The sequence below is a fragment of the Sylvia atricapilla genome, chromosome Z, assembly GCF_009819655.1.
Source record: "Sylvia atricapilla isolate bSylAtr1 chromosome Z, bSylAtr1.pri, whole genome shotgun sequence".
Classification (NCBI taxonomy): Eukaryota; Metazoa; Chordata; class Aves; order Passeriformes; family Sylviidae; genus Sylvia; species Sylvia atricapilla.
In genome coordinates, this window is record NC_089174.1 from 22,162,419 (window position 1) to 22,169,967 (window position 7,549).

At 43.5% G+C, this 7,549-nt stretch overlaps 1 long non-coding RNA gene across 1 annotated transcript; it reads right to left on the reverse strand.

The window, feature by feature from the left end:
• Window positions 1–5,032: 5,032 nt before the first annotated feature.
• LOC136373729 (uncharacterized) lies at window positions 5,033–6,011 on the reverse strand. The gene is made up of 3 exons (XR_010745710.1): window positions 5,933–6,011; window positions 5,458–5,571; window positions 5,033–5,081 (listed from the first exon to the last, which is right to left on the reverse strand). It is a non-coding gene; the product is annotated as an uncharacterized lncRNA (long non-coding RNA).
• Window positions 6,012–7,549: the final 1,538 nt, after the last annotated feature.

Here is a 7,549-nt window from a genome sequence, read left to right on the forward strand (position 1 = left end):
CTTTTGGAGTGGTCTCACTCTGGAGAAGCAGGTTGCTGTTGGAACTCATTTATCCACAGTTTCTGGCTGGATTACTTTCTCTTACCACAGACAGCCCTGGAGACAGCACTACACTGAGGCTCAATCTGCAATCTAAGGGGATTTTGTTCCATCTTTTCCCTTGGACCAGCATGAAGCAAGCACACCTGGGCCTCATTCAGGTCACTGTGTGGGCTGATGGTCAGCTTCTTTTGGGAATTTAAAGCTTTTACTCTACTTTCCACTGCAACTAATGGAGCAAACCCAGCTGCCCCAAACCTCAAATTTCACTCTAAAAATGACAATTTTAATTTTCCTCTCTTCAAGCCATGAAGAAAACAAACTTTATTGAATAAGCTCCAGACAGTGTCCTCCAAGATCATTCATGAGTAGGACAATATTCCAGGAGAGGGGTGGCAAACCCAGAGTTTACTGATGCTTAAGAAGCTTTGTAAAACCTTTCCACCTGTAGTGGTATTGCACTCCCCTGAGCTCCTGAAGGCCTCACCCATCTCAGGCACAGTTTGGACAGGAATGGGATGGTTCAGTTTGTGAGAGGTGGAGGCAGAAGGAGGGAACACTTTCCAAAGCGTTCTTTGATGCACTGATACAATGGCAGGGCTGCTTCCATTTATGGTACCAAGTGGCAGTACAGAATCTTTGATTTAATGTGAGAGAGGTGCTGAAGGGGCAAAATTTCTCAATGAAAAGGACATCTTCCACTCACACAGCAAGGCAAGTGAAGGGGAAAGTGCAATCTATCTTTCATGGAAGGTGTTCAGGTTTTAACAAATTATTTTTGCTGAAGACATGCCTAGGCAGTGGTGATTCAGAGCATTTTATGACTCTCAGAGTATCCTCACATTTGTTTTGCCACATTTCCTCTCTTTTTTCTTCATTGTGATTTCTCCTGCCCAGCTGGCTCCTGGTTGGAGTTCTACACTCTGGAATCCCAGAGTTTTCTCAGCAGGCCTCTGCAGCAAGTTCTTAGCCAATGTGTGGCTCTGCTGCCATCCCAAATCTGCACATTCCTTGCCCAGCCTTAGTATAAGTGGGGCATGTGGTGGGCAGGGCTGGAGAATTTTGTGGCCAAAACCCTCCAGCATTTGCATCTGCTCATTGCTCTGGATAGCACAAATCAAGAAACACCCATTGCAGTTGACAAATGTAATTTCTTGCAGATTGCTACAGTGGCTGATTGACAAATACAGAATAATCAATTTCAGTTGAAAAATATGATTTATTCAAAATTGCTGACAATACATATCTATACAAATCTCAATTAAGTTTAAAAAAGAAATTTATTACATTAGTACAACAATGCTATATCCAAATATATCAAAAACCCCAAATTCAGTTAACAAAACATAATTTGTTGAAAACCTTCACAACTCACTTGTGGAGGGTTAGGTTTGTCCCTTTTTCATTCTAAAGAATTTTTTCCCCATAAGTTACCAAGGAGTTACCAAGAGTTGGATACCTAAGAGTATTTACTAAAACAAAAAGGTGGCTGACACCCAGCTAGGGAGATTTTTTCTTTATCTGTTAGGGAGGGGGTAACTGCCTTCTCCAATAACAAGCCAGCTATTAAAAACCAAGTACAGCAGTGTTGCTTATCTCTATTCATTCTTCCACTACCCCCACGGGAATATCTTCTGTTAATGGGCCATTAAAGCTCACCAATGACACGACAGATTACATCACCCTACTGTGAGATGCTCTACTGAGGGAGGAGGAGCCAAACCATTTTTCATCTAGATAAAAAAAAGAGCCGCAAGTGTCACCAGACTTCCAGTGTTCCCATGGGACTCCCAAAAGAAAACTAGACCCTTAACCAACTAGACCCATCTCTGGACCCTTAACTCCACAAAATCATTGCTGCTTCCAAGACCACATCTGCCACTCCAGCAGGGCTTACTGTTTGGACTGTTTCCAGCACCCTGACCAACAGGGTGTCAGCTTGTATTCTGACTCTGTCAAGGTTTTCCAGAATTTCTTGTTTGTTTCTTTGCTTGCTTATTCTTCTGTACTACAACATTTGTATTTTGTTTTATATCCCTAGTAAAGAACTGCTATACCTGTTCCCAAAATCTTTGCCTAACAGCCTTTTAATTGCAAATTTATAATAATTTGAAAAGGGGAGGAGGAGGGCTTACATTCCAAGGGAAATTCCAATCTTCCCTAGCAGATACCTGTCTAAACCATGACATCACTGTACACAAAGATCAATTAGATCAAATTAGATCAACTATTTAACAACCTAATTTATTACATATTTTTACAAGCATACAGCCAATACAGAAATACAAAAATATCAGTATCTCTTGCTAAATAAGCCTGTACCAAGAACTCAATAGATAGAATTATACAAGTATACAACTGCATAGATAAAGAGAAAGCAATACATATATAACCACAACATATAGATGTAAATATAGATTAAATATTACATATTACATACAATATATATAGATTCATGAAACAAACCTATCTTTAAATAGACAACTGTACCAAACAGAATATCCATCCAACTGCATCAAAGCAAATATGCAGCTATACATCTCCATTTATATGTAAATAGAATTACGTCCAGAAATAGATGCATATGCACATTAAAAAATTAAAAAAGACATATATACCTATGCAAGTAGCAATTTACATATTTAAACAGCAATGTAACTACATCAATAGAAATACCTACACAAATGCATACATAGGAAATAGAATTTAAGACAGATATAACAATATAAATGTATACTCTCCTGGGTTGTAGTTTAGGATGTATTCTATCATCATCTTCAGTTAATGGCCCATCAATGCCTTGTGCATTACGCATAGATAACTCCCTCCAGCACTTCTCTCTCTTTAATGGGCCATCAAGGACCTCCTGTATGACTCATCTACCCATTATGAGATGCTCTACCCACGGGGAGGAGCCAAGCATTCTCACCTGGATATAAGCTGGGATTTGGGACAGTAGAAACAGCCCTCATCCACTGGGTTCCCAGAGGACCAGAGCTACCAGACCTTTCTATGAGACCACTGCTTCAAGAAGACCTCCTCGTCTGGACTGCTTCCATCACCCTGATCAGGTTGTATTCTGACTCTGTCAGTGGTTTTTCTTTCTGTATTTTTGCATTTATTTTATTTTATTTTTTTCTTCTTTTTCTTCTCATTAAATTGTATTTTTCTGACTTAGAGCCTCTCACTTGGTTTGTTTTCAAACCACAACATATACTTAGATATGGTCTTGGTTGCAAAGACAGGTATCTTTACCAGGGAAAGCCAGACCTCCCCTTGGAATGGAGAATGCAAACCCCTCCATCCAAATTATTATAATTTTGCAATTAGGGGCTTTCAGGCAAAGACATGGAAATAGGAATACAAGGCTTTTTACTATGAATATTAAAACTACAAATGTAGTACAAAAAAGCCCCAAGGAAGCAAACAAACTAAAACCTCAGAAAATTTTGACAGAGTCAGAGAGATGGCCTGACACCGTGTTGGTCAGGGTGTTGGAAGCAGACCAAATAAATCCTCCTGGAGTAACAGATGTGATTCTGTTGGAAATAGAGATGATCCTGTAAATAGAGTCCAGCAGTGGTGAGATGGGCCTGGTCTTCCTCTGGAACACAGTGGAAAACAGGATAGCTGGTGTTCCTGAGTCTGTTTTTATTTAGGTAGGAATGGTTGACTCCCCCCACTGGGTGGAGCATCTCAAAATGGGATAATTTAATGTTATCAGTCATGTGGTGAGCCTTAATGGCCCATTAACAAAAGATATCTACCCCAGAAGTAGAATGGGTCGTTAAAGATATAAGGAACATTGTTCCACCTGGTTTTAATAGCTGGCCCATTGACAGAAGACCAGAGTCATGAGGAATGGGTTATACAAGAGTTGAAGAAAACACCTTCCCAACCAGTTTCAACAGATAGAAATAGAATACACGTTTTTGATTACATATTGCAAACCAAATGTTGGGGGTTAGGATTGTCCATTTTTCACTCTAAGGAATTTTTGCCCCATAAGTTACCAAGGAGATCAAGTGTTGGATTCTTAAGAGTACTAAACTCAAATAAAGAAGTGGCCAAAATCCAGTTAGGGAGAGGTTAACTGCCTTCTCTGATAAGAAGCCAGCTGTTAAAAAACGGGTGAGTCAGTGTTGCTCAAAGGGGTCAGTGTTGCTTATCTCTGTTCAGTCTTCCACTACCCCCATGGGGATACCTTCTGTTAATGGACCATTAAAGCTCACCAGTGACTTGACACATTACATCATACTATTGTAAGATGCTCTACCCAGGGAGGAGGAGCCAAACCATCTTCACCTAGATAAAAGGAGCCACCAGTGTCACCAGTGAACCAGTTTTCCACCAGATTCCTGCACAAAGACAGGACCCATCTCACCATTACTAGACTCTTTTTCTCTGGGATCATCTCTACTCCAACAGAACCACATCTGCCACTTCAGGAGGGCTTATTTTGGACAGCTTCCAACACCCTGACCAACCGGACATCAGGTTGCATTTCTGACTGTCAGGGTTTTCTAGGATTTCTTGTTTGTTTCTTTGCTTGCTTATTCTTCTGTACTACAACATTTGTATTTTGTTTTATATCCCTAGTAAAGAACTGCTATGCCTATTCCCAAAAATCTTTGCCCGACAGTCTTTTAATTACAAATTTATAATAATTTGAAAAGGTGGGGAGGAGCTTACATTCCAAGGGAGACTCCAATCTTCCCTGGCTGATACCTGTCTATCTAAACCAAGACACCAAATCACATGTACACACATATGTGTAATTACAGACATATATATATACACACATATATACATAGCATACATCTATAAATATAACAACAGACATAAAAATATTCCTATACAAATAGCAGTCTGCAGATGTAATGATCCACATAATTATCACTGTCTGTGTGCCAGTCCATACAGCTTTAAACAGAACAACTACTACTGCTAGAACTACTAGCAGAGAGATTCCAGCTGTCCCATCTTCAAAGTCTCCTCCAGTGCAGAAAAGCTCTTCTGGACAGGGACAGCAGATGGGACACCTGGGAAGCAAAGGGAACTGAGTCAGTATCAGGATGTTTCCCTTGGCAGCACTTGCACTTCCATCAGGGAAGGGAAAATCTCAGGGCTCCCAAGGAGCGATAGAAAGGAAAAGCAGGCTGAGTGGGCCAAGGTGTGGTGAGCACAGTCCCAGCAGGACTGTCCTGCAGCTGCTGCCAGCCTAGCACAGCCGGTACAGCTTCCGGCCGCTGCTGGCACAGCTGCCTTGCCCAAGAACAGCCCCTGTGCCAGCCGGGGCAGCTGTGCTGAGCAGCCCCAGTACAGGCATGGCCCACTCCTGCCCATCTGGGTAGTGCCCACGGCCAAAGCTCACGCCACCCTCACCCCCACCCTGCCTCACTGACCCTGTGGCCTCACCCGGGGTCTCGGGTGGCAGCAGCAGGTCCCTGTTCACTCCTCTTGCTGGTGGCCTTCAGCTTCTCCCTGCTGGCTCCCATCAGTCAGCAGTTGTCCTCAGGGTCTTCAGGGCAGCTGTGGCAGAAGTGGAGGCTCTGGAATTGGTTCCAAGGCCTGGCAGAGCTGAAGTCCTGGACCCCTCTGTGCTTCCTGCTGGCCCCCTCCATCCCCTCAGCCACACTGTTCTCTCAGAAAACCCCCAGCCCCGTACAAGTTTCTTCAGCCCCTCAGTCCTCTCACTCCCCTCAGTCCCTTCTGATCCCTCCCATCCCCTTGGACCTCCCCCATACCCCTCAGCCTGTGCCACTTCCCTGTCACCTCAGTGCCACCATTGCCATCTGCTCCTCCATACTCTTCAGTCCCCCCAGGGGACCTCAAGGTGACCATTCCTTCCCCATCACCACCTCCTCAGCCCCCTCAGTCCCCTCAGTCTCACCATCCTTCAGCAGCTCCTCAGGGGACACTGCCTGGGGCCACTGGCATCTCCCACTGCTCCAGGGACACACAGGGCTGGAACTGCTGCTCTGCCCGGCCCAGGCACCAGCTTGGACCCAGTGCAGAAGAGGGAACAGAGGAGGCACAGGGGGAAAAGCAAGAAGGGCGAGAGGGAAAGAGGTTAAAAAGTAGTTTATGCCTATATGGATACTAATCTGTGTACCTAAACATCCATGTAGCTATAATTATACACATTTATAAATATAACTATATATATATAAATGTAACTGTCCACATAGATAAATGTAAATGTATATCTATAAATATAACTATGCATACATGATTATAATGATCTAAGTATATATATATATATATATATATATATATATATATATAATTTTACCTCTACAGGTCTCTAACTATATAGGCATATAAATACAACTATATATCTATAAATGTACTGTTTACCAATAAATAATAATTACATGGGTAGATAAATACGACTATATGATTCTAAACATTTCACTATAGACAGAGGGATTCTACCTGCCTGGTAGTTTTAGGCTCTCCCTCTGTCTTTACCTGTCAAACAGGGCATCCCTCCAGGTGACATGGATCACATGGGATCTGATAAGAAAAGAGAACACTGGCTCAATAGTGGCCCTTGTGCACATTTCCCTTGGGCAGCAATTGTCCTTCTATCATGGACTGTAAAAGACGGCCTGAAAGGCAGACTCTCACTTGGGACTTTGAAGCCTGCTCTTTAAAGAACAGGGATTCTTTCAAGTTTCCAGAACTGTGTAAAGATTGAAGTGCCTCGATAAAGTCTCAGCACTCGCAGTACACATGGCACCCACAAGAGCTTGAAACAAAGACAGCGCCAGCCCCCACAACGAACCCCAGCCTTGTTCTTTCTATTTGCTGAAAGAGAGATCTCAGTCCTTGCTGAAATGGCTAAAGCTGAAGGTGCTGTGAGCTGAGTTATGAACCAAACTGGGACACATGGGTTGGTGACACAGCTCCCACAAGGTCAGGTTTATACCCTGCTCTCTTGCCACAGCAGAGGACTTGGTGTCAGAGCCTTTGAAGAAGTGTGGAGGGAGGGGTTCTGATGTCCTGAATAATTTTCTTAGCTTCAAGACCAAGATCCAGTGGTGGTGGTTCCTCTTCCGCAGGTATATTCTGTGCACAACTGTTGATGCTGCATAACCAACACTGCCAGCTGGAGCACTGGGGGCTGAAGTGCCCGGTGTGGCTGCAAGAATCTAAATTAATGAGTCAGGCTCCAGAATGTGGCTTTGGGAACTAGAGCTCTATTGCTGCCTTGGATCAAACATCACAGGAAGCACACAGGAAAACCAGGCGGAGAATCTTTTGACTATCTATGTACCCCTTCCAGGTAGGCTTGACAACTTCTGTCTCAGAAAGACAGAGCATTGTGGAAAATTACTTTAAATGGTCGCTTTTCATGACCTTTTGGAAAAGCAAGGCTAGAACTCTTTTCCTACCTGGCAGGTTGGAGGCTGGGGTCTGCTGCTCCCTGTGGAGCTGCTGGAAGCTGCAGGGCTGGCTCCTGATCACCTCCCGGTTGAGCGGAGGCAGCTGCTCCCCGCTGAGC